Source organism: Durio zibethinus, chromosome 1 (assembly GCF_047325235.1).
Source record: "Durio zibethinus cultivar Kanyao isolate XHJ-2024 chromosome 1, ASM4732523v1, whole genome shotgun sequence".
Taxonomy (NCBI): Eukaryota; Viridiplantae; Streptophyta; class Magnoliopsida; order Malvales; family Malvaceae; genus Durio; species Durio zibethinus.
In genome coordinates, this window is record NC_143162.1 from 3,825,280 (window position 1) to 3,851,200 (window position 25,921).

Here is a 25,921-nt window from a genome sequence, read left to right on the forward strand (position 1 = left end):
AGAAAAACAAAGATACATAGAGCACTTCATAGCCCAATAGGTAAAGTCATGATCAAAGCAGGTGAGATGGCAGAAAAGGCTGAGGCACTAAGAGTTTTGGTTACACCAGTAGGGGAGCATGGACAGAAACTGTTAAACTTCATTGAAGAGGCTAAAGATCAGTATGAGCAAGTTAGGCATTTTTATAGAGGAACAACATTAGGTTTGATGTAAAATAGACTCTTGTGGAATAAATGACAAATTTTTTTTATTGAATTTCTTTTAAAGGGTAAATATTTTCTTCTCTTTTCTTTTCATTTCCATGCATTTGCATCACATTCACTCATTCATTCATTATCATAACATTATCATTAAATAGCTATATATCAATACAATACCCAAGCTCAAGCTAGAAGGATGGAATAAAACAATACAAGCCACCTTAAAACGATAAAAAAGACTTAAAAAGCACTAAAGAAAAAGTTGAGTAAGATTCTGAAAGCCCTAAAAAAAGCAAATAAAAGAAAATTAGTGGAAGAAGATACTTTACAAGAAGCCACTGAATCAACATATCGTTCAGGCTTCGATCCACAACAAACTTAGACTGCCCTAATAATCCAACCTCAACAAGCAGCTTTTCCAAAATACTATTAACTAGAAATGACTTATGCACCCAGTCATGAGAACATCTAAAGTTATGATAATCCTGTTTATGCGAAAAAGATAGTTGAACCCATTCAGCTCTTTACTGTAGATGAAGCAAAAGAGAAATAAGCTATAAATAGTTGTGACCTTAGAGAGCTCTAAACTTGATCAAGTAATGAATAGGCTCAAAAAATGACTAAGGGCTGTAGAAGGCATTGATTTTTATAGATCCATGGATGTAGTGAGACTTTACCTAGTACTAGATATGGTGATGCCACTATTTAAAGTATCAAAATTTAAGAAGTATGATGATACTAAGTATCCTATCACACATATCATCATATATTATCGTAAAATGATGGCACATGCTAGTAATGAGAACTGCTTATGTATATGTTTCAAGACAGTTTGATTGGATTTATAGTAAGATGATATATCCAATTAGATGGGACTCGCATCAAGACATAGAAAGATTTGACCAAATTTTTTATTAATCAGCACCATCACATCATTGACATGGCTCCTAACCGTCTTTCCCTACAAGCAATGGAAAAGAAGGCATCTGAGTCCTTCAAGCAATATGCTTAAAGGTGGCAAGATGTGGTTACCTAGGTACAACCTCCCTTAACAGAAAAAAAACTACTATGCTATTTGTGAGCACTCTAAAATTACCTTATTATAAGAGGATGATCGAAAATATAACTAAAAATTTTACTGACATGATGATTTCAGGAGAGATCATAAAAAATGTTATAAAGAATAGTAAGCTTGAAGGAGGTGAGTCTTCTAAAAGAGCACTTAAAAAAAAGTGAGATTCAAGCTGTGAATCTTGAAGGATAATAATTTAGAAGCTACATTCTACCTACTTACCCTATATACCAGTACGTAATAAATCATACTTTTACATCTCTTTACCAATCAACTACTTGACCATCTTATCCATCTTCCCTAAGATTTCATGCTTACCTAGTCAGCATCACAAGTAACACCAAAGAACTACGAACTAAAAAAAGATAAACCTTTGACCCCATACCCATAAGTTACATGGAGCTATATCAAGAGCTCTATAAAAATCATTTAATAGCCCTTGTCCCTTCAAAATAGCTTGAACCCCTTACACTAAATGATATGATTCCAATGCCCATTGTGACTACCATTTTGGAGCGATAGGACATTTTACTGAAAATTGTATTCCTTTCAAACATAAAGTACAAAGTTTGATTAAAAAAGGGCTAATAAGCTTTGATACCAGTGAAAGTTTAGCACCTAATGTTAATGGGAATACCTTACCTAGTCATACAGTCAATGCTTTGGACATAGGTGAAAAGCATGTGAAAAGAAGAATAAAAGATCTTAAGATGCCATTTGACTAGCTATATGAAGCTTTATGTAAAACTATGATGATATAACTAGTGACTCCAAACACTCATGTGGGAAAATGTAACCCAAATCAAAGATGTAAATATCATAGCGGGACATCAGGTCATTCAATTAACATCTGTAAACAATTTCATAGTGAAGTTTAAAAGCTGATAGGCTCTTACCAAATAAAGCTATATGAAGAGTTGAGAGCCTTGAGAGACATCGAGGTGGCTATGACAAACAGGTGGGTGCCAAAACCCATTACTATACGCTGTAAAGAAAAGCCATAATAAGTTACGAATAAGTTTGTTTCCAAATCGATAGCCCTCAAAGTTTCACGCCCATTTCTTTATAAAAATAACAAAGCAGAGCCCTGAAATTATGAATGTGGGGTGACAACATAAATGCAGCAAAAGAATATGCTAAAAGCTAAAATTGCCTATATAACAGGAGTAAGGGCATAACTAGAAGTGAGAGATATTATACTCCAGAAACTTTGGATAAAATAGAAAAAGAGAAGGAAAAGCAAATTGAACCAAAGATCCCAAAGAAAGATACATCAAAATCTATGCATGAAAAGGAGGCCTATAAGTTTTTAAAGCTAGTCAAGCACAGTGAGTACTCTGTGGTGGGATAATTGAATAAGACGCCAGCCATAATTTTTTTATTATCACTTCTCTTAAACTTTGAACTGCATCGCAATGTCTTGTTAAAGGTATTGAATCAGGCTTATATGGCCCATAATGTTTTCATAGAGTATGTGAATCATCTGACAGGTAATCTAGTGGTGCTACACCATAGCTCTTTTAGTGATGATAAGATTTCATTGGAGGGTAGAAAAAGCACCGAGGCATTACATATCATTGTTAAATGTAAAGGCCATATAGTAGTCAAGATCCTTATTGATAATGGGTCACTATTAACGTTATGCCTGTGTCCACTTTGGCTAAGTTACCCTTTGATATGTCTCATATCCAAGACAGTCAAATGGTAATTCGAGCATTTAATAAGACTGGGTGAAAAATATTGAGAGATGTTAAGCTACCCATATAGATTGATCTATGTGTTTTTAATATAAAATTTTAAATTATGGATATTTCTCCATCATACAGCTATTTATTGAAAAAATCATGGATCCACAAGGTAAGCGTCATTCTTTCTTCACTGCATCAAAAGATCAAATTTAATGTAAAAGGATAATTGGTGATTATGGCTAGAGAAAAAGATTTACTGATACCCAACCCATAAATGCCCCATATGTGAAAGTGATAAAAGAATCATTAGAGTGTTCATATCGATCGTTTGAACCCGTTAATGCAGTGGGTGAAAGATTGAAGTTCAATTAGATTGTGATCAATCAGTTGGTTAGCAAGGGTTGGAGTATCGAATTCAACTTAGGCAAAAGCCTTCATGGGTAAGGGAAATTTTTAAGATTAAGGATTATAGTTACAGATTTAGATTGGGTTATGAGATTGAAGAATGGCAAAGCAACAATAGAAGGGCAAAAAAAAATCAATGATTTTTCCTCATTTGAATAAAACTTTCATTCTTGGAGGATATATGCACAAAGGAGCTAAAGAGGACACAAAAAAAGAACTAAAATGGGAGGAAGCTTTTGCCAAGCTATCCATTCACATGGTGGATGATAGAAGCCAAAACGAGGAAGCTTTAGTTTACCTCTACCCACTAGGATATGAATTACAGAATTAAAGGGCATCCCAATACCTATGGTTTCTGATTTTTGTTCAATGTAACCACATTTTCTAATTGCTTATACCCAAAAGCATTGGGATGAACTGTTATGTTTGGGCTTTTTATTTTTCATTATTTCAATAAAAATAAGAGCATGCATTTTGTTCATTTCTTCCATTCTATTCATTCCACCATTAAAATTTCTTGCCAATATTCCTATTCTATTAACTTTCAAGTCTCCAAATGAATGTGAAGGTATTCATGACAATGATCTGGGGTTTAACTTTGAAAATGTAATTAATACTGATGAACTTGATATTAAAGAAGATTCTAAGAAATATACTTTATTTTTGGATTTAATGAAGCTAATTGAATAGGAAAATAAATCCATTAAGCCGTATTAAGAAGTGATCAAATTGATCAATTTGGGTGATGCCGAAAACAAGAAAGAAGTTAAGATTGGTACTTCACTTTCAGTTGTTAACCAATAACAGTTAGAGGATTTACTCCAAAAATTTATGGATGTATTTGCTTGGCCATACCAAGAGATGCCTGGACTCAGCACCAAAATAGTGGAGCATAAGTTACCATTGAAGCCATAATGCAAACTAGTGTAGCAAAAGCTAAGAAGAATGAAATCGAAGATGCTGTTGAAAATCAAAGAGAAAGTTAAAAAGTAATTTGATGCAGGCTTCTTGCAAGTGGCCAAATATCTTGAATGGGTGACTAATATAGTACATGTTCTCAAAAAAGATAAAAAAAGGTATGAATGTATGTAGACTATAGAGATCTAAACAGAGCTAGCCTTAAAGATAATTTTTCTCTGCCTCACATTGATACTTTGATGGAGAATATAGCCTGACATTCGATATTCTCTTTCATGGATGGATTCTCTAGCTATAATCAGATAAAAATAGCCTTAAATGACATGAAAAAAACCACTTTTATCACCATGTAAGAAACCTTTTGCAACAAAGTTATGCCCTACGGATTAAAGAATATTGGGGTAGCTTATCAAAGGGCTATGGTAACACTTTTCCACAATATACTGCATAAGGAGATTGAAGTATATGTGAGTGACATGATTACCAAGTCCCGAAAGGGAAAAGATCATGTAGTCAACCTTAGAAAATTATTTGAAAGGTTGAGGAAGTTTCAGCTTAAATTGAATCTGGTTAAATGTATATTCAGAGCTAGGTCAGAAAAGTTGTTGGAATTTATAGTTAGCGAAAGAGAGAGAGAAGTGGATCCAGACAAAATCTGAGCTATCCATAATTTATCTCCGCCAAGCACACAAAAAGAGGTTCGTGATTTTTTGGGCAGATTGAATTATATTTTTTGGTTTATTTCTCAGCTCACTGTCAAATGTGACCTCATTTTTAAACTATTTCGGTAGAATAATCTTGGGGAATGGAATGAATAATGCTAATAAGCCTTCAATAAAATTAAGTAGTACTTATCAAATCCTCTAATATTAGCACTCTTTATCCCCAAAAAACTATTGATTCTATACCTAGTGGTACATGAAAGGTCAATGGGATGTGTGTTGGGTCAACAAGATAAATCTGATAAGAAAGAGAAAGTTATTTATTACCTAAGCAAAAAATTTATAGAATATGTGTCCAAGTATTCATCACTAGAGAAAATGTGTGTGCTTTGGCTTGGACAGCTAAAAGACTCAGGTAATACATGCTCTACTATATAACTTCACTCATAGCTAAACTGGATCCCATCAAATATATCTTCGAAAAGTCTTCACTATCAAGAAGAATCGTAAGATGATAAGTAATGCTTTCAAAATATGACATAGTATATGTCAGCTAAACGGTGATTAAAAGAAGTGTCATTACTTAATTCTTAGCAGACAGGGTTGCTGATGATTATGCGCCCATAAAGCTTGATTTTTCAGATGAGAAACTAATGGCCATCTCAGAATTAAAAAAAGATGATGATGAAGAAGAGATATGGAAAATGTATTTTAATGGGACTGCCAATGCCATGGGACATGGGATTGGAGCAGTGTTAATATCTTTAACAGAGCATTACTATCATGTTACAGCAAGATTGAACTTCAATTGCACCAATAATGTAACTGAATATGATACTTGTGTTATAGGACTACATGCAGCTTTGGACAAAAAAATTAAAGTATTAAAGGTATTTGGGGATTCAACTCTAGTCATTTATAAACTAAAAGGTGAATGGAAAACAAAGGATTCAAAACTCATTCCTTATCATAGATACATTTTAGAACTGTGCAAGCAATTCAAGATAATTCAATTTGGACACTTACCTCAAGAGAAAAATCAGATTGCAGATACTTTGGCTACACTGGCTACAATGGTACAGATCGATGATACTACCAAAATTTAGCCTATCAAATTAGATATTAAAGACACGTCAGTGCATTATACCAACTTGGATGGAGAAAAAGATTACCACCCCTGGTATCATGATATTATGCAATATCTAAAGAACTAACAGTACCTAGATTTAGCCATAAAATATGATAAAAAAATATTAACAAGATTGGTTATGGGATTCTTTTTAGATGAGAAAATTCTATATAAATAAGGTAAAGACCAGATGTTATTACGGTGTGTAGGTGCCTCTGAGGCTAAAAAGATTATTGAAGAAATCTATGATGATGTATGTGGAGCACATGCAAATGGGCATATGATGGCAAGACAGGTCATGCGGGCTGGATATTACTGGTTGACAATGGAGAAAAACTACATAAATTATGCCAACAAAATCACAAATGCCATATTTTTACTAATAAGATCCATGCTCCACCCAATGTTTTGTATGTCATAGTACCACCTTGGTCGTTTTCTATGTGGAGGATGCATGTCATTGGGCCTATCATACCAAAGGCCTCAAACAGAAATATATTCATTTTTATAATGATTGATTACATTACTAAATGGATCAAAGCTATCTTTTTCACAACTACGACTAGATCTATGGTCTGTAAATTCATCAATAGGAAATTAATCTGTAGATATGGGTTCTCAGAAAGAATCATCTCAAATAATGCAAAGAATTTGAATAACAAAATGATGTAAAAAGTATATGCTCAGTTTAAAATCAAACACCATAATTCAGCTTCATATCACCCAAAAATGAATAGGATAGTGAAAGTTACAAATAAGAACATCAAAAAGATTTTGGAGAAGATGATTGAAACATATAATGATTGGCATGAAAAAGTACCTTTTACTCTACATGCATATCAAACTTCTATTCACATCTCTACTAGGGCAACTCATTTTTCCTTAGTTTATGGAATAGAAGTTATATTGCTATTAGAAGTAAAAATCTCATCGCTAAGGGTCCAAAGGGAAGTGGGATTAAAAGAAGTTAAATAGATTTAGGAGTGCTATAAGCAATTAAACTTTATTGAAGAGAAAAGGTTGACGGTACTATGCCATGGCCAATTGTACCAAAAAAGAATGATGAGAGCTCATAACAAAAAGGTTAGACCTCATCAGTTTCGAAAAAGAGAGTTGGTGTTGAAAAGAATTCTTCCAAGTTAGCATGATGATAGAAGGAAATGGACCCAAAATTAAAAGGGACCATATGTTGTGAAAAGGGCCTTTTCGAGGGGAGCTTTAATTTTGTCAAAAATAGATGGAGATGAACTTTCTAGTCTTATTAATTCTGATGCAGTAAATAAGTACTTTGTTAGATTTAAAAAGAGTTCAAGTTGAAAATCTAAAAGGGTGACCTGAATCCAAATGAAAAAGGTTCGAGTTGAAAACCTTGAAATGCAGCATGAATGAAATGCGACATCACTTAAAAGGTATACCAATGACAGTGAATTTTAAAGAGCTTTGAGGTGTTGAGGCATCATATTTTAATTGAGTCTTTGAAAGAGATCTAAGATTTGTTATCATGATTATTTTATCATTTGTCTTAGGGCATGGCTACCATAAATAACCGCCTTTGTACACTCTTTTTTCATATTTATACCATAATTTGTAAATTCTTGCTTATCCCAATAAATGAAAGCCATTTTATCGTTCTCTCTTAGTTCTATACATTGCCAATATATTTGACCTTTCTCTTTATACCTTACTATGATGAAAGAAATGCATGATTTGCATCCCATATTTTGAAATTGGGATAATGATTAATAATCGAACAAAGTTATAAGAAGTTGTATGTTGTCTTGAAGAATTAAATGAGATAAGAATAAATGATGAATGCCTCTAAAAAAAAAAGGGGAATTGATTTCCATGGCTTTCCTTAAGGTAAAGATAAATAGTCAAATTGATTTCTATGCAAAAAATATACACTCAGATGGTTTTTTCATCGAATATGTGCATTCCGATTAATGATGGTTTTTTTTTTTGCTAAAATGTGCAGTGAAGATAAGTATTCAAACTAACAGAAGAGAGTTTTTTTGCCAAAGAGTGTACCAAAATAAAAAGATAAAAGCCTTAGTACCACAATTAATGATTTATTTGTATCCTAGATAAGGCATGCATTTACATTATTCACTCATGTGATCTTGGCTCAACGCAAATCATTTTTTATGATTTATGATTTCGTTCTGATCATTTATTTTTGACCTCGACTCAATCATAGTCACTGTATTTTGACTTATGGTTTCGTCCCAATCACTTGATCTTAGCTCAATCTAGATCATTTCTTATAATTCATAGTTTTATCCTGATCATTTATTCTTGACCTTAACTAGGTCCTAGTCGCTTTATTTTGACTCATGGTTTCATCTTGGTCACTTGGTCTTACTTAATCCAGATCATTTTTGATGATTCTTAGTTTCATCTCGATCATCTATTTTTAACCTCGACTTATTCCTAGTCATTTTATTTTGACTAGTGATTTCATCCCGATCACTTAATCTTAGCTCAATCTAGATCATTTCTTATGATTTATGGTTTTATCTTAGTCATCTATTTTTTATCTTGACTCAATCTTGATCGTTTTATTTTTACTCATGGTTTTAGCTCGATTACCTGATTTTGGTTCAGTCTAGATTATTTTCATTATTCATGGTTGTGTCCCAGTCATTTTCGACCTCGACTCGGTTGTCTTTCATATTGACCTATGGGTTTATCCCAGTCGTTGTATCTTAGCTTAGTTCAGATCATTTTTCAGATTTATAAATCATTTCTGATTTGATTTAGATGGAATAGGTGTCTAGGTCTTTGTAGTATCCTTATCTAGCAAAGATGTACAAAGAGTAGCAGCTGTATACACCTATTTGTGTTCGGGCCAGTTTAGACCCATTTATGTCTACGCCCATTCGGGCCCATTTATGTTCAGGCCCATTCGAGCCCATCTGTGTCTGGGCTCGTTTAGGGTAGGACCTAATTAGATTTGAAGTACGAGCCCGATTAGGCTCGTTTATGTCCGGGTTTGATTGGGTCAATTTTCTTTACATTTTTATTTATATTTTACTTTTTTTTTTGTATCTATTATAGTATAGTATTAGTATCATTATTATTACTATTATTATTATTATTATTATATTATTATTATTATTATTACTATTATATTTTTTATTTTGTTTTATTTTTATTTTTTCTTCTTTCTTTCCTTCTTTCTTTTTCTGTTTTGATTCACATGTGAGCAGAAATAAAATCGAAATCAAAATCTTACTGAGTTAAACCTTCAATGCCAGATCGTATCAGCATGAGATTGCTAAAATTTTGAACCAAAAATAATGCTGGACAGAATGCAATCCCGTGATTCAAGCCTAAGATTGATTTTGTCCAGTTTCTAAAATTACTCCAAAAAGCTGCCTATAAATTGGATTGATTCTAATAAACAAGGACACATAGAGAAAAAAAAGAGAAAATTATTGAAAGAAGGTTTGAGAAATTTTAGGCAGAAAGGGTTTTGGAATTTGATCTTAGGATTTTAGGGTTTAATTTGTGGTTCTGGGCATAATTGTGGGTTTTTGAAGGTGAATTTGAGGTTGTAGAAGGTTTGGGGTAGATTTAGAACTGACTTAGAGGTTTTCTAGATTTTTTTTTAATTCTTCTAGATTTTTCTAGGTTTGGTTCGATGAAGTATGAATTTTTCAATGAAGTTTTATAATGATCGGTTGAATTTTCTGATCACATTTTGGCCAACTTCTCAGAAATCGGTGGCTTTATAGTTTTTGATTAAATTTTTTGATAACTTTTCCAAAAATTAATGGATTTTTTGTCTCGGTTGAAGTTTTCAGTAAAATTTTTTGAACAAAAAGTAGAGGTCTTTTGGCTAGAGAGAGAAAGGCTTTGGGATTTTTGAGGAAAAATGTCGAAGGGTGCCTTTTATACTATTCCAGAATGACACCGTTTTGGGTAAGCTAGGATCCACGTATAGACTCGATGACCTGCATGTTGACCTGTGCTCCCACCTAACTCCATCGCAGATTTTTCCTTTTTCTTTTTCCTTTTTATTTTTATTTTATTTTATTTTAAACCTATTTTTGTTATTTTTTAGTTTTTTTTTTAAAAAGCAAAAAAAAAAAATTTTTACCACTAGTATTCCTAAAAAAAAAAAGAATATATATATTTTTTAAATAATAAAATAAAAAAAAACATTTGTAAATAATGTTGACAAAATAATAAAAAAATATAAAATTTTTTTGAGGTTTTACTTTTTTTTATGTAATAAAATTAATAATTCAATGTTAAATTATTTGGTAAATCATAAAAATGATTAAGGTTTTGATAATTCAAAATCAAACTGGTACCATCCTTTGGATGGGCATTGTGGGGGTGTTACAACCTTTTTCATGTGCAATCGACTTCCAAACCTAACCTCTATTTTGTAGATCAGCTTCAATCACGTGATCAATCACACATAATAAAAAAAGATTGGTAACGACTCTTTTTTTCAAGTATAACGGTAAGTCCATAGATCTATACGTTATGTTAGGTATATGTCATGGGGATAGGGTCAAAAGTGATTTTTTTTTTTTGGTATTTCTTGAAGCTCTAGAACCATTATTTAGACTGGGCTCTATTTTGGTTTGATAGGTGTAGCAGGATAATTGTAGGAATAGGTGAGTGTTTAAAATGATGATTGAAATTGAAGTGGATAAACTGGATGTTTTAGAGGTTGGTATGGCTGATAAGGCTGAAGGATGGATGTAACATTGTTTATATGAGGGTAATGGGCTTGGTAGATTGGTGCAGGGTAAGGCATGAAACATCTGATCTGTTACCCTATATAGTTCACCGTTTGGGCTTCATGCTCTTTCTTTTTTAGAGCTTCACCCTTATTTGCTCTGCTTGTCTCTCCTACATTAAACTTGTCATTCTTTATAGCATTTTCAATAATCTCACTTGATATCACCATATTCGTAAAGTTCTTGATTGCATTGCCTATCAATCTCTCATAGTACGATGCTTTCAAAGTGTTCACAAATAAGACAGTTATCTTTTTTCTGGTGAGAAGAGTTAGATTTGTGCAATCACATCTCTCTATCTTTGTGCATACTCTTTAAAACTTTTTATTGCCTTTTTTTCATACTCTGTAGAGATAGATGGTCTAGAACCAGATTTATGACATGTTAGTATTATGTAAGGAATACCCTAGTGAGCTCTTACCAAGAATGAATATGAGTCTTATTTAGTTGGACATACCATCTAGCTATAAATCCCTTAAGGTTATCCTGAAATACATGTATCAACAGCTTCTCATTACAAGCATATACTATCATTTTACGACAATACATGGTGATATGGGTCATCAAGCATTTTGTGCCATCATATTTTTAAATTCAAGGACCTTGAATTTTCATAGAATAACTACGTCTGGGACCAAACAAAGCTCGGTTGCATCTGTGGAGCCATAAAAATTTATTTCCTCTATGATCCTAAGCTTTTCTTTCCATAACTTTATTTTCTCCTGGGCATTAGTATGTTTCACTTTTTCAGGTATCTTTATCCCTAGCTTTTCTCTCTCTTTGGGATCATCCAAGTCAGGAACCAAGATTGGCTCATGTGATTTTTCCATCATAATAGGATTAGTAAAATTTTGAAACTATTTTAAAGTAAGTGCCATTGTCATTCCTGGAAAAAGATTAGAATATCCTCCAAGAGTAAGAATTTACACTCTGATTCCTTGAGAAGGTTATGTCAGTCATGGCTCAAACCCTGAAGGATAAATAGGATCCATCATATCTGACGATTGCTCTTGAAAGTTGAGATTTTTTTCCATTACTTTTCCATTGTCAAGTTTCTTGAGCATGTCCATTATTACACTAAGATCCCCTCTTAGTTCTTCTTGAGCTTTCTCAATTCTTTCAAATTGATTAGTTTGTTTTTGTTTCATGATTCTTATTTGAGTCCTGATATTATATGAATGATGAGTAGATTTTGTCAAAATTTTTGGTGGGTGAGCTATTCTTGAACCTTTATTACCATAAATTTTTTTTGAAAACAATCAGAATGCCATGTGTTGAAAATTTTATTTTTTATTTATTCTATGAAAATGATGCACATGATGCATGAATGCAAGTGAAAGATATTTACCCTTGCATAAATTTCAATACTAGAAATTTTTATTGATTCCATATAACTTTTATTACATAAGATTTATCATCCTAAAATTATATTCATAAAAGCATTTGACTTGTTCATAATGGTCTTTCGCATCGTCTAGAAAGTTCACTAGGCATTGTCCATATTCTCTTATAGGATTGACTTTTTTTCTTAATGCTTCTACCTTTTTAACCATCTCTCATGCCTTCTTCAATGCCTTGCAAACTTGATTGGTTAAGTGCTTTATGTACTATTGCATCTTTAAGCTTTTTGTTTTTCATCTTATAAGGGCATCTCTTTTCGAATCACATGTGAAAATTTAATCTTTTTACCTTCTATGCCACTCATATATTATTATTGATATATGATGCTTATGGTCTTACAGTTGTAGCTCCAACTTTTGGATTATCTGCTGAAATGATTTTTTTTTATTTAGTACTTCAAGGTGCTCTTTTCTATTTTTTTACGAGCATGGCTTTTAACCTTTCCTTCTGTTTTTGGCATTCCAGCAATCTTGCTGAAGCTGTAGAGTATAACCTCTTCTAATTCTAGCATTCTTAAGAAATTTTGGTGGTCTCCCTTGTTTTTCTTGAGCTTTGCCTTTCCATTGGTTTATTTCCTTTCAAAGCTCATCTATTTGATGTTGTCAACTAAGGTAAGTCTTGGTAACTTTTTCAAATTTGAATTGAACTCGCAATCTCTTATTTTCTTAGTGCAGATCTTTTAAATCATTGTTGGCCACATCTCGTTCTTTTATGATATTTTTTAATTTGCTCTATTGTATTTTTGCTTTGTATTTCAACTGTCCTACCTTCTAGCGAAGTCTCAAATTTTTTCTTATTGTTTCTTTTTTTTTAGCTTCTAATTCTTTCTTGATAACCTCAACTTCTGATAATTGTACTTCTGTCGAAAGATTAATCGATTTGTGTGAGCTATCATCAAGAAGGAGTACTATGTCTCTATGTCGCTTTACTTTTCAAATCTGATAATCAAAAGTGACTTTGTTTATAAGAGGCCCTAATCTCATTTCTCATATTTTCTTTCATGCTTGGATTAACTGCTCTGAAGTTCTTGGTGGATTCGGTTCCCTGTAAGTGAATTCTACTTGGACTAGGCCATGAATGGTAAGAACAAATTGTTTTGCACCAAATTGGCTAAGCACCATCGATGGAGCGTAACTCACAATACCCCATAGCCCTAACAATGGTATCCACGGCTCATTTCCTCCATGATACAACAAAGGCACTCGAGGCATCCAAGGCATCATCCATTCAATTTCATCCCTGGTAAGCCTTTGCAAGAATAGAACTCATTCTTCATTAGTCTTCAATGTCGACCATTGGCTTTTACAAAACTCTTCAATTGGTGCCTTGTATTAAAGATACAGTTTTGAGAATGCATTTTTCTCACACTTGAAATGACTTCTAACCCACACATACAATAGCGGTGCACATCTTATGAACCATCCCAACGGATACTGAGATGTTCACCTTTAGGCTTTGCAAAATAATCTATGGCTTTTACTTTTACCCCCATAAGCTTGGCCAACTTTTTACGATAACTTAGTTTCAGCTTTCGGGTAAACACTTTTTTCAGACACTGTAGTTTTATTCTAAGCAAAATAGAGTACTCTTTAATAGTTGGCACCATATCCTTCTAATTAAAAGTGAAGCATCTATAGGATGGATCCCAAAACATACAGCTACCCTGACCAACTGTTCATCAATCATTATTGAAATGAGAGATTTAATCTGCCCATACTTCTTGCAAAAGCTTTCTTTTTTTTTCTTCATTTAACTGACCTTAGATGGTGGCTAAGTCTTCTAAATCATTTTGTGTGAGATTCAAATGCACTTTCTCGGGTAACTCAGACACATAACCAGTAGGCAAGTAATCTTCGCTCTTTTACTGGACTTCTTTTGACCAAATATATACTTCGTTATATGGCTCACAGGGGACATTAATTATGGATGAGCAAATTTGTAGTTCTATTGAATCCATAAAAATTTCTTAAGAAAGATGTCTTAGAGCAAATAACTTGATGTAGAACTGTATGATATGATTAGTGTAAAAAGAAAACAAAACAAAATTGAGTTTGTGAGAATGTGATTTGAAATTAAAAAAAAACTTTTTTTAAAATTTTTTTTTGTTTTGTTTTGTTTTCATTTTTTTGTTTGTGTTTTTTATTCCTATATGTTTTGGGCTCAGGTATTTTCTACAATAGGGTGGGTGAGGCTCTACCTAAGGTTAGTTTCCTAGACTTATTATATGCTTGATTGGATTGACATGTGTCTAAAGGTCCCTAAATTATTCCCCACCATCATCCATGTTGGGCTAGTAAGGCACCCTAATCCTCACCTATTATAGGCTATAAATGGAAAATGATTTAATTTGAGTGAAGGTATTTCACTTGCCATTACGAAGATTATCACATTACAAGGGCATAGGTACTTTACTTCCTCCTATAGAAAAAATAGCTCAAGTATAAAGCTCATGCATGAGGTGCAATGTATCATTATGTGTGCATATGTTTTCTAATTTATTAAAAATAACACATACAAAAAAAAGGCATAAAGGTGCATAGTAAAAGCAACGTGTGTGAAATTTTCCTTTGTGTTTTGATTTTGATTTTTTTGATTTTGTTTTTATTCTTTTGTATTTTGGTTGCTTGAATATAAATCCAAAAAATAAAAAATTAAACACCGATTAAGACTGTTTAAATAAAAATTTAAGGATAACACGTAGTTAATTTTAGCATGACTCTCAAAAATAAATGGCTTCCCCAGTGGAGTCGCCAAGCTGTTATAACGATTTTGTGTTCGCCTGACGAATTTGAAAATAAAATAAAAAATATGGAGTCATCACCAATCTTTTTGGCTATGTGCGATTGACCACCTATTAAAATATATCCTTTCAACGAAATCTTAAAATTAATTAAAATTTATTAAAAGGATAATTTTAGGATCTACGAAACAGTCTGGGTTCGAGAGTCAATTACGTGTGGGGAAGGATTAGCACCCTCACAATGTCCATTTAAAACGGTACCAATTAATTACGCATTATCCATTGATTTTGATAAAAATAATCTTATTTTTGGTGTTTGAAAAATAATTTCCTTGATTTTTTTTGTTTATTGAAATTTTGATTTTTTCTTTTATTATTGTTCCATATTTATTGTTCAAATTTTATTTGAAAAAAATAAATCAGAACCCTTTTTTTGAAATAATTCTTAAAATGTTCCAATACGTTGGTAATATTAGAAGAACTTCTTCTCACCTAGAGATTTCTTAGGCATCATTTCTCGGAATACCTTAAAATCACATCCTCGAAGGCTCGAATTTACTTTTCGCAAGAACTTTATTATGCATGCAATGCAAAATACTGATATATTGATGCATGTATTCTATTCTCTTTTTTAGAAATTTTATTAATTTTTTTATTTTATTTCTTTTTTTATTTAAATTTTTAAAGAAAAAAAGTAATTTTTATTATATTGAAGTTTTTATATAAATATTTCAATACACTGGTAATATTTTAAAAAAACTTTTCACCTAGAGATTTCGTAAAGTATCACTACTCGAAATACTTTTAAAATCCCATCATTAGATAAAATTTTTTTTTCTACATTTATATTATTATTTTTTTTAATTTATTAGTAAAAAGGAAAATTTTTATATAAATCTCTAATACACTGGTAGTATTTAAAAAATCTTTTCACCTAAAAATTTTGTATGTATCATTACTCGAAGTACCTTTTAATCTTATCATTGGATAAAAATTATTTTTTATTTTTTACTATTTTATAAGATTTATTCTAAAATCAACAAAATTATCAAAAAATTTTATTATATATTTCATCATTTATTTTTATTAATTAATATTATAAACAACAAAAAATTTATTCTAGTAAATTTGAACATTTTAACAAGCGTAAATATTAATAATTAAAATTAAAATAACAAAAATAATATATTAAAAAAATTTAAAAAAAATTTTTTGATCGAAACTTTGAGCCTCGATCTATGTAGTTCGAGGCTGTTTCCCGTAAAACGAAGCTGAATTTATGTTTAGGGGGTTGAAGGAAATATTTTAAATGACTTTGATTTTTTACAGTCACCGGTGATGGCGACCGACGATCGATAGCAGTGATGATGGCAACTGGCCGGTCACCTATGTTTCACCTAAAAAAAAGGATAGAGAGTTTTTTTCTGGGAAAAGGAAGAAATGACCGAAAAATTTTTTTGGGCATTTTATAAAAACTGCCAGAGCCAAAACAACGTCGTTCCGTTTCAATAAAGATCAAAACAACATAGCTCCTAAAGATCCGTGTGTCAACCCGTGACCTAACTCGGGGATCGCGTACTTAACCCGCGACTAGCTTTTTCATTTAACTTTTGACTAGTCCAAATGAACTGACCGAACCGAACCAGACTAATGTCGAACCACCCAGAATGAATCGGATCGTCCTTGAACCACTGAACCCGAACCAACCGGACCAAACCGTATGTTGATCGGACCGTTGGTCGGTTCGATTCAAGTAAAAAAACTTTTTTTAGATTTTTTTATATATTATTTTTGTTATTTTAATTTTTATTATTAATATTTATACATGTTCAAAAGTTCAAAGTTACTAGAATAATTTTTTTTTGTTTATAATATTAATTAATAAAAATAAATGATGAAATATATAATAAAAATTTTTATAATTTTGTTAAATTTAGAATAAATCTTATAAAATAGTAAAAAATATAGAAAAAAATTTTTTATCCAATGATGAAATTCAAAGGTACTTCGAGTAGTGATACCTATGAAATCTCTAGGTGAGAAAATTTTTTTAAATACTATCAGTGTATTATATTATTTATATAAAATTTTTAATACCCTAAAAATTTTTCTTTTTACTAATAAATTAATAATAATAATAATATAAATGTAAAAAAAAGAAATTTTATCCAATGATAGGATTCTAAAAGTATTCCGAGTAATGATGCTTTACAAAATCTTTAGGTGATAAGATTTTTTTAAAATATTATTAGTGTGTTGAAATATTTATAGAAAAACTTCAATACAATAAAAATTCTTTTTTTTCTTCAAAAATTTAAATAAAAAAAGAAATCAAATAAAAAAATCAATAAAATTTCTAAAAAAGAGAATAGAATACATGCATTAATATATTAGCATTTTACATTGCATGCATAATAAAGTTCTTGCGAAAAGTAAATTCGAGCCTTCAAAGATAGAATTTTAAGGTATTTCGAAAAACGATACCTAAGAAATCTCTAGGTGAGAAGAAGTTCTTCTAATGTTACCAACATACTAGAAAATTTGAAGAATTATTTCAATAAAAGGGTTTTAATTTATTTTTTTCAAATAAAATTTGTACAATAAATATGGAACAATAATAAAAGAAAAATCAAAATTTCAATAAATAAAGGAAATCAAGGAAATTATTTTTTCAACACCGAAAATAAGATCGTTTTTATCAAAATCAATGGATAACACATAATTAATTGACACTGTTTTAAACAGGCATTGTGAGGGTGCTAATCCTTCCCCACAAGTAATTGACTCCTGAACTCAGACTATTTTGTAGACCTTAAAATTATCCTTTAATTAAATTTTAATTAATTTTAAGATTTTGTTAAAATGATATGTTTTAATAGGTGATCAATCATATCTAACCAAAAAGATTGGTGGTGACTCCATTATTTTTTATTTCATTTTCAAATTTATCGACTGGACATAAAATTGTTACGACACTACCAGTGCATTAGAGTATTTATGAAAAATTTTCAACACAATAAAAAAAAAAATTTTACTAATAAATTAAAATAATAATAATAATATAAATGTAAAAAAAGAAATTTTATCCAATAATAGAATTCCAAAAGTATTTCGAGCAATGATGCTTTACGAAATCCCTAGGTCAAAAGATTTCTTTAAATATTATCAGTGTACTGAAATATTTATAGAAAAATTTTAATATAATAAAAATTCTTTTTTTTTCAAAAATTTAAATAAAAAAATCAAATAAAAAAATCAATAAATTTTTTTAAAAAGAAAATAGAATACATGCATCAATATATCAGTATTTTGCATTGCATGCATAATAAAGTTTTTGCGAAAAATAAATTCGAGCCTCTGAGGATGAGATTTTAAAGTATTCTGAGAAATAATGCCTAAAAAATCTCTAGGTGAGAATAAATTCTTCTAAAGTTACTAACGTACTGGGACATTTTAAGAATTATTTTAATAAAAGGGTTTTAATTTATTTTTCTCAAATAAAATTTAAACAATAACTATGGAACAATAATAAAAGAAAAAAAAATCAAAATTTCAATAAACAAAGGAAATCAAGGAAATTATTTCTCAAACAAAAAAATAAGACTGTTTTTATCAAAATCAATGGATAACATGTAATTAATTGGTACCGTTTTAAATGGGCATTGTAGGGGTGCTAATCCTTCCCCATATGTAACCGACTCCTGAACCTAGATTGTTTCGTAAACCCAAAAATTATCTTTTTAAAAATTTTAATTAATTTTAAGATTTCGTTAAAAGGATATGTTTTAATAAATGGCCAATCGCACCTAGCCAAAAAGATTGGTGGTGATTCCATTATTTTTTATTTCATTTCCAATTTCATTGGGCAGACACAAAACTGTTACGATAGCTTGGCGACTCCGCTGGGAAAGCCATTTGTTTTTTAGAGTGAGGTCAAAATTAACTATGCGTTATCCTCAAATTTTGATTTAAACAGTCTTAATCGGTGTTTAATTTTTGATTTCCTAGATTTTTATTCAAGCAACCAAAAACAAAAAAATAAAACAAAAAAAATAAAAAATAAAACACAAAAGAAAATTTCACACACGTTTCTTTTACTATGCCCATTTATGCTTTATTTTTGTTTGTATGTGTTATTCTCAATAAATTAGGAAACATATGCACACATAATGACACATTGAACCTCATGCATGAGCTCTATACCTGAGCTTTTTCTCCTATAAGAGGAAGTAAAGTACCTATGCCCTCGTGAGGTGATAACCTCCGTAATGAAAAGCGAAATACTTTCACTCAAATTGAACCCTTTCTATTTGTAGCTATAATAGATGAGGATCGGGGTGCCTTACTAGCCCAACATGGACGATAATGAGGAACAATTTAAGGACCTTTAGACACATGTCAATCCAAATCAAGCATATAATAAGCATAGGAAACTAACCTTAGGTAAAGCTTTACCCACCCTCTTATAGAAAATACCTAAGCCCAAAACATGTAAAAATAAAGGTTGTGTGCAAAACATGTAAGAATAAAGGTTGTGTGTAATAAAAAACACAAACAAAAAATGAAAATAAAAAAAATCTTTAAAAAATGTTTTTTTAAATTTCAAATCACATTCTCACTAACTCAATCTTTTTTTTTCCTTTTTTTATTTTTATTTTACATTAATCATATCATACAGTTCTCCATCAAGGTATTTGCTCTAGGATATCTTTCTCTGAAAAAATTTTTATGGATTTCGTAGAACTATAAATTTACTCATTTTCAATCAGTGTCTCTTGTGAGCCATATAATGAAGTATATATTTCGTCAAAAGAAGCCCAACAAAAGAGTGGAGATTGCTTGCCTACCGATTATGTGTCTGATTTACCTGAAAAAGTGCATTTGGATCTCACATAGAATGATTTAGAAGACTTAGCCACCATCTAAGGTCAGTTAAATGAAGAAAGAAAAAAAAAATTTTACAAGAAGTACGGACAGATTGCATCTCTTATTCCAGTAGTAATCGATGAACAGCTGGTCAGGAGAGTTATACAGTTTTAGGATCCATCATATAGATGCTTCACTTTTAATTAGAAAGATTTGGTGCCAACTATTGAAGAGTATTCAATTTTACTTAGGATAAAACTATAGTGTCCAGATAAAGTGTTTACTTGAAAGCCAAAATCAGGTTATCATAAAAAGTTAGCCAAGCTTATGGGGGTAAAAGTAAAAACCATAGATTCTTTTACAAAGCCTAAAGGTGAAAATCTATATATTCATTAAGATTTTCTTCAAAATTTTATTCAAAGGTATCTTAATGATGATTAAGGCCTTGCTGTGTTTGCTTTAACATTGTATGGCATGGTATTCTTTTCGAAGACTTTGGGTTATATTGAGATAACTATGGTGAATTTTTTTGAGCAAATTGAAACTCAAACAATTAATCTTGCACCAGCAGTCTTAGCAAAAACTATTTGGTCATTGAATTTTTATTGATGAAATGAAAAGAGATTGTTCATAGGATGTGCACTGCTATTGTATGTATGGGTCAGAAGTCATTTTAAGTGTGAAAAAATGCATTCTCAAAATTGTATCTTTGATATAAGGCATAATTCAAAAAGTTTTACAAAAGCCAATGGCCAACATTGAAGACAAAGGAAGAGTGGGTTCTATTCTTATGAAGGTTTACCGGAGATGAAATTGAATGGATAACACCTTGGATGCTTTAGGTGCCTTTGTTGTATCATAGAGGAAACGAGCCATGGATACCATCGTTAGGGCTATAGGGTGTTGTGAGTTACACTCCATTGATGGTGCTTAGGTAATTTGGTGCAAAGCAATTTGTTCCTGCCACTCATGGCCCATTCCAAGTAAAATTTACTTACAAGAAACCAAATCCACGAAGAACCTCAGAGCAGTTAATCCAAGTATGGAAAAAAACATGAAGAATGAGATTAGGGCCTTTCATCAATAAAGTTACTCTTAATTATCATATTTGGAAAGCCAAGTGACCTAAAGACATAGTACTCTCTCTTGATGATAGCTTACACCAATTGACTAATCTTTCAATAGAAATGCAATTATCAGAAGTTAAGCTTATCAAGAAAGAATTAGAAGTTGAAAAAAAATAAAAAGAAAAAATTTAAGACTTCACGAGAAGGTGGAATAGTTGAAATATGAAGTAAAAATATAAGAGAGCAGATTGGAAAAAATAATAAAAGAACGAGATGTGACCAACAATGATTTGAAAGATCTGCACCAAGAAAATAAGAGACTGTGAGTTTAATTCAAAACCAAAAAAGTCACCAAGTCTTACCTTAGTCAACAATGTGAAATGGATGAGCTCTGAGAGAAAATGAACCAATGAAAAAATAAAAGGAGACCATCAAAATTTCTCAAGAATGTCAGAGTTAAAAAGGGTTATACTTTACAGCTTCAGTAAGATTTGTGGAATGCCAAAAAGAGAAGGAAAAGTTGAAAGCCATGCTCGCAAAAAGAAAAAAAAAGCACCTTGAAATACTAAATGAAAAAGAATCATTTCACCAAATAATCCAAGGGTTGAAGTTACAACTGCAAGACCATAAGCACCATATTTTAGTAATAATAGATGGGTGGCATAAAAAGAAAAAAGATTGGATCTTCACATGTAATTCAAAAATAGATGCTTATATAAGATGAAAAGTAAAAAGCTTAGAGAAGTAACAATACATAGAGCACATAACCAGTTAAGTTTATAAGGCAGTAAAAAAGGCATGGACGATGGTTGAAAAGGTAGAAACGTTAAGAAGAGAGGTCAATCCCATAGGAGAATATGGACAGCACTTAGTGAACTCTCTAGACGAGGTAAAAGACCATTATAAACAAGTCAAATGCTTTTATGGTTATAATTCTAGGATGATAAATCCCATGTAATAAAAGTTGTATGGAATCAATGAAAATTTTTAATGTTGAAATTTATCCAAGAGTAAATATTTTTCACTTGCATTCATGCATCATCTGCACTATTTTTGTTTTCTTTCAAAAATATAAAAATATAAAAATAAATTTTTTGACACATGACATTCTAATTTTTTTATAAAAAAATTGTGATAATAAAGATTCAAGAATAACTCTCCCACAAAAAATTTTGACTCAACCTACTTGTCATTCTTACAATACTAAGACTCAAACAAGAATCATAGAACAAAAACAAACCAGTCGATTTGAGATAATCAAGAAAGCTCAAGAAGAACTAAGAGGGGACCTTAGTATAATAATGGATATGCTCAAGAAACTTGATAAGGAAAAAGCAATGGAAGGAAATCTTAGCTTTCAAAGAGCAATCACCAAATATAGTAGATCCTATATACCCTCCAAGGTTTGAGCTGTGATCGACCCAACCTTCTTAATGAACTAGAGTGCAAATTCTTACTCCTGGAGGATATTCCAATCTTTATCCAGGAATGATATCAACACCTACTCTAGGACAATTTCAAAATTTTACTAATCCTATTATGATGAAAAAATCACCTGATCCAATCTTGGTTCTTGACTTAGATGATCTCAAAGAGAGAAAAAAGCTAGGGATAAAGATACCTAAAAAAGTGAAAGATACTAATACCCAGGAGAAAATAAAGTTATTGAAAGAAAGGCTTAAGACCGTAAAAAAATAAATTTTTATGGCTCCATAGATGTAATTGAGCTTTGTTTGATCTCAGATATGGTCATTCCACCAAATTTAAAATTTTTAAATTTAAAAAATATGATGACACGAAATGCCCAATAACTCATATTATCATATATTATCGTAAAATGACAGTACATGCTCATTATGAGAAGTTGTCGATGCACATATTTCAGGATAGCCTTACAAGATCTGTAATCAGATGGTATGTTCAACTAGATAAGACTCATATTCATTCCTAACAAGAGCTTACAAGGGTATTTTTTACATAATATCAGCATATAATGGATCTAGCTCCAGATCATCTATCTTTACAAAATATGAAAAATAAAATAATTAAGAGTTTCAAAAAATATTCGTAAAGATGGAGAGATATGGTCGTATAAGTACAACTTCCTCTAATCGAGAAAAAAATAACTATTTTATTTATGAACACCTTGAAAACACCATACTATAAGAGACTGATAAGTAATATAATCAAAAACTTTACAGATATGATAATATAAGGTGAGATTATCGAAAATGCCATAATGAATGGCAAGCTTGATGTAGAAGAGATGAGTGGAGTAAAAAAAGGTGGAATTCCTAAAAAGAAAGAGAATGAAGCTCTAATAGTAAACTATATGGGGTAACAGTTTAAAGGTTTCACTCCTTACCCTGTACCAATCTACCAAACCTATTATCCTCTCATAAATAATATTATATCCATTCTTCATCCATATCAGCCATACCAGTCATTACCATAACCAGCTTATCCATCTCAATTTTAACCATCCTTTTAGATACCCACCTATTTCTACAACCATCTTACTGTACCTACCAGATCAAAATGAAGGTCTAATCCAAATAATAATCCAAGAGCCCCAAGAAATACCTAAGAAAAACCTACTTTCAACCCCATTCCCATGACATACACAAATTTGTATCCTCAACTTGTTGAGAAGCATTTACTCGCTCTTATTATTGTTGAACCTTTGAAATATCTATTTCTCAAATGGTACGATCCCAACGCATATTGTGATTATCATTATGAAAACCCATGTCACTCTACTGAGAATTGTACTATTTTAAAATGTAAAGTGCAAGGGTTAATTAATGAAGCAGTGTTAAATTTTGAAACCAGCTAATGAAAAACTCCAAATGTTAATGGAAACCCTCTGTCAAACCATACTAGACCATCAATAAATGCTTTAATTGATGGGCAAGCAAGCTACATGAAGAGAGATATAAAAGAAATCAAAACTTTAATGGCTAAAGTGTTTGAAGCCTTAGTCAAAGTTGATATGTTAAAATCAATAGAGCTTTAAAATCACTCTGGAATGGTTAATTAAATTGAGAGATGCGACTATCACAAAAGTGATTTGGGGCACTCTATAGAAAGTTATGACCAATTTTGTCAAAAGGTGCAAAAGATGATAGATATACGTCAAATAAAGTTTTACAAAGAAAGAAAAGATTTGGTGAAAGCTGAAGTGCCTATCATTAATTTAAAGAATAAGTTTATACGTAGATCAATAACTATTTACTATGATAAAAAGCTAACTCCGAGGCTAGAAAGGCCCATTTCTCGACTAGTTGTGACAATTAAAGTTTTTAGCCCTTTTTCATATCAAAATAATAAAGTAGTACCATAAAAGTATAATTATGATATTATAGTCAATCCAGATATTGAGAACATAATAGGCGTATGAAGTATGACTTGAAGTGGGAGGTGTTACACTCTAAAAGCTCTAGAAAAAGCTAGAAAAGATAAAGCAAATGTGAAAGAAGAAAAAAAAGTCAAGAGTAATCCTATTCCAATCCCAGATAAAAAATGTTAAAAGTTGATCTCTGATAGTAAAGCTTGTAAACTTTCAAAGCTAATAAAACATAGCAAGTATAGTATTGTAGAATAGTTAAACAAGATGCCAGCTAGAATTTTGCTATTGTCATTGTTGCTAAGCTCAGAATCACACCATAATGCTCTACTGAAGGTGCTTAAATAGGCATATATGTCTTACAATATCTCTATTGAATACGTGAAACAACTTATTGGTAATCTGACGATTTTAAATTATATCTCTTTTAGTGATGAAAAGATTCTTCCTGAAGGTCAAAAAGGTACCAAGGCTCTTTATAATACTGTAAAATGTAAAAGTTATATAATGACTAAGATTTTGATCGATAATGACTCATCCATCAATGTTATACCTATGACTACTTTAGCAAAACTACCTGTGGATGAATCTTACATAAAACCTAATCATATGATAGTTTGAGCTTTTAATGAGACCCAAAGAGAAGTGCTAAGAGATATAGAAATACCATTACAAATTGGCCCATGCACTCTCAACATGAAATTCCAAGTTATGGATATCTCTCTTTCATACAATTACTTGTTGGGTAGGCTATGGATTCATATGACGGGTACTGTTTCATTCTCATTACATCAAAAAGTTAAATTCATTATTGATAGAAAATTAACATATATGGTAGGAAAAAAATATTTACTGGTCACCCAACCAATAAATCTCCTTATGTAGAAGTAATAGATGAAGCCTTTGAGTGCTTATATAAATTTTTTTAGATTGCTAACGTAACATATATGGCTAAAAGATCTAAATTATATTTGTCACACCTGTCTACGACTACTAAAATGATTGTTAAATAGCTCATTGGAATGGGATGGCAATATGAAACTGAACTAAAAAAAAAATTGTAAGGAATCATAGAGCCATCAGCAGTATATGACAAGAGAAACAAATTTAGCTTAAGATATAAGCCAATAAGAGGGGTCAGAATGACAATAGTGAATGAGAAAAAAGATAAAAGAATGGCTAATCTTAGGGGATATGAGCTGAAGTCAGAACCTATGATCATTTCATGCCTCTATAATTTTTTTTATTTAAGAGGATATATTTACCCAGATTTACCTGGAGCCCTAAGTGCAGGATTTATGAAAGAGTTTTCAGAACTGGTCATTCAAATAATGGATGACAAAGAAAAGAAGAGTCAAGATGAAAAGTTGTTCGTGTACCCTTGTTCTTCAAATTTTGAGCTAAATAATTGGATAGTCATAGAGCTGCCTGTTATCTTTAAAACTTTTGAAAAGTAATGTATTATAGAGTTTTAAATCCCTAATTGCTTTCTATGAGCATTAGGTGATCTTTTATGGTGTATTTGTGTTTGTCATTTTAATAAAAAACTTAAAAAATGCATATGTATTTCTTTTATTGTTTTCATCTTTATTTTACTTTTCATTTTCTTTTTTCAATATTTTTTAACCATTTCATTTTTGTGTGCCAATATTCTCTTTATCTTACCCTTT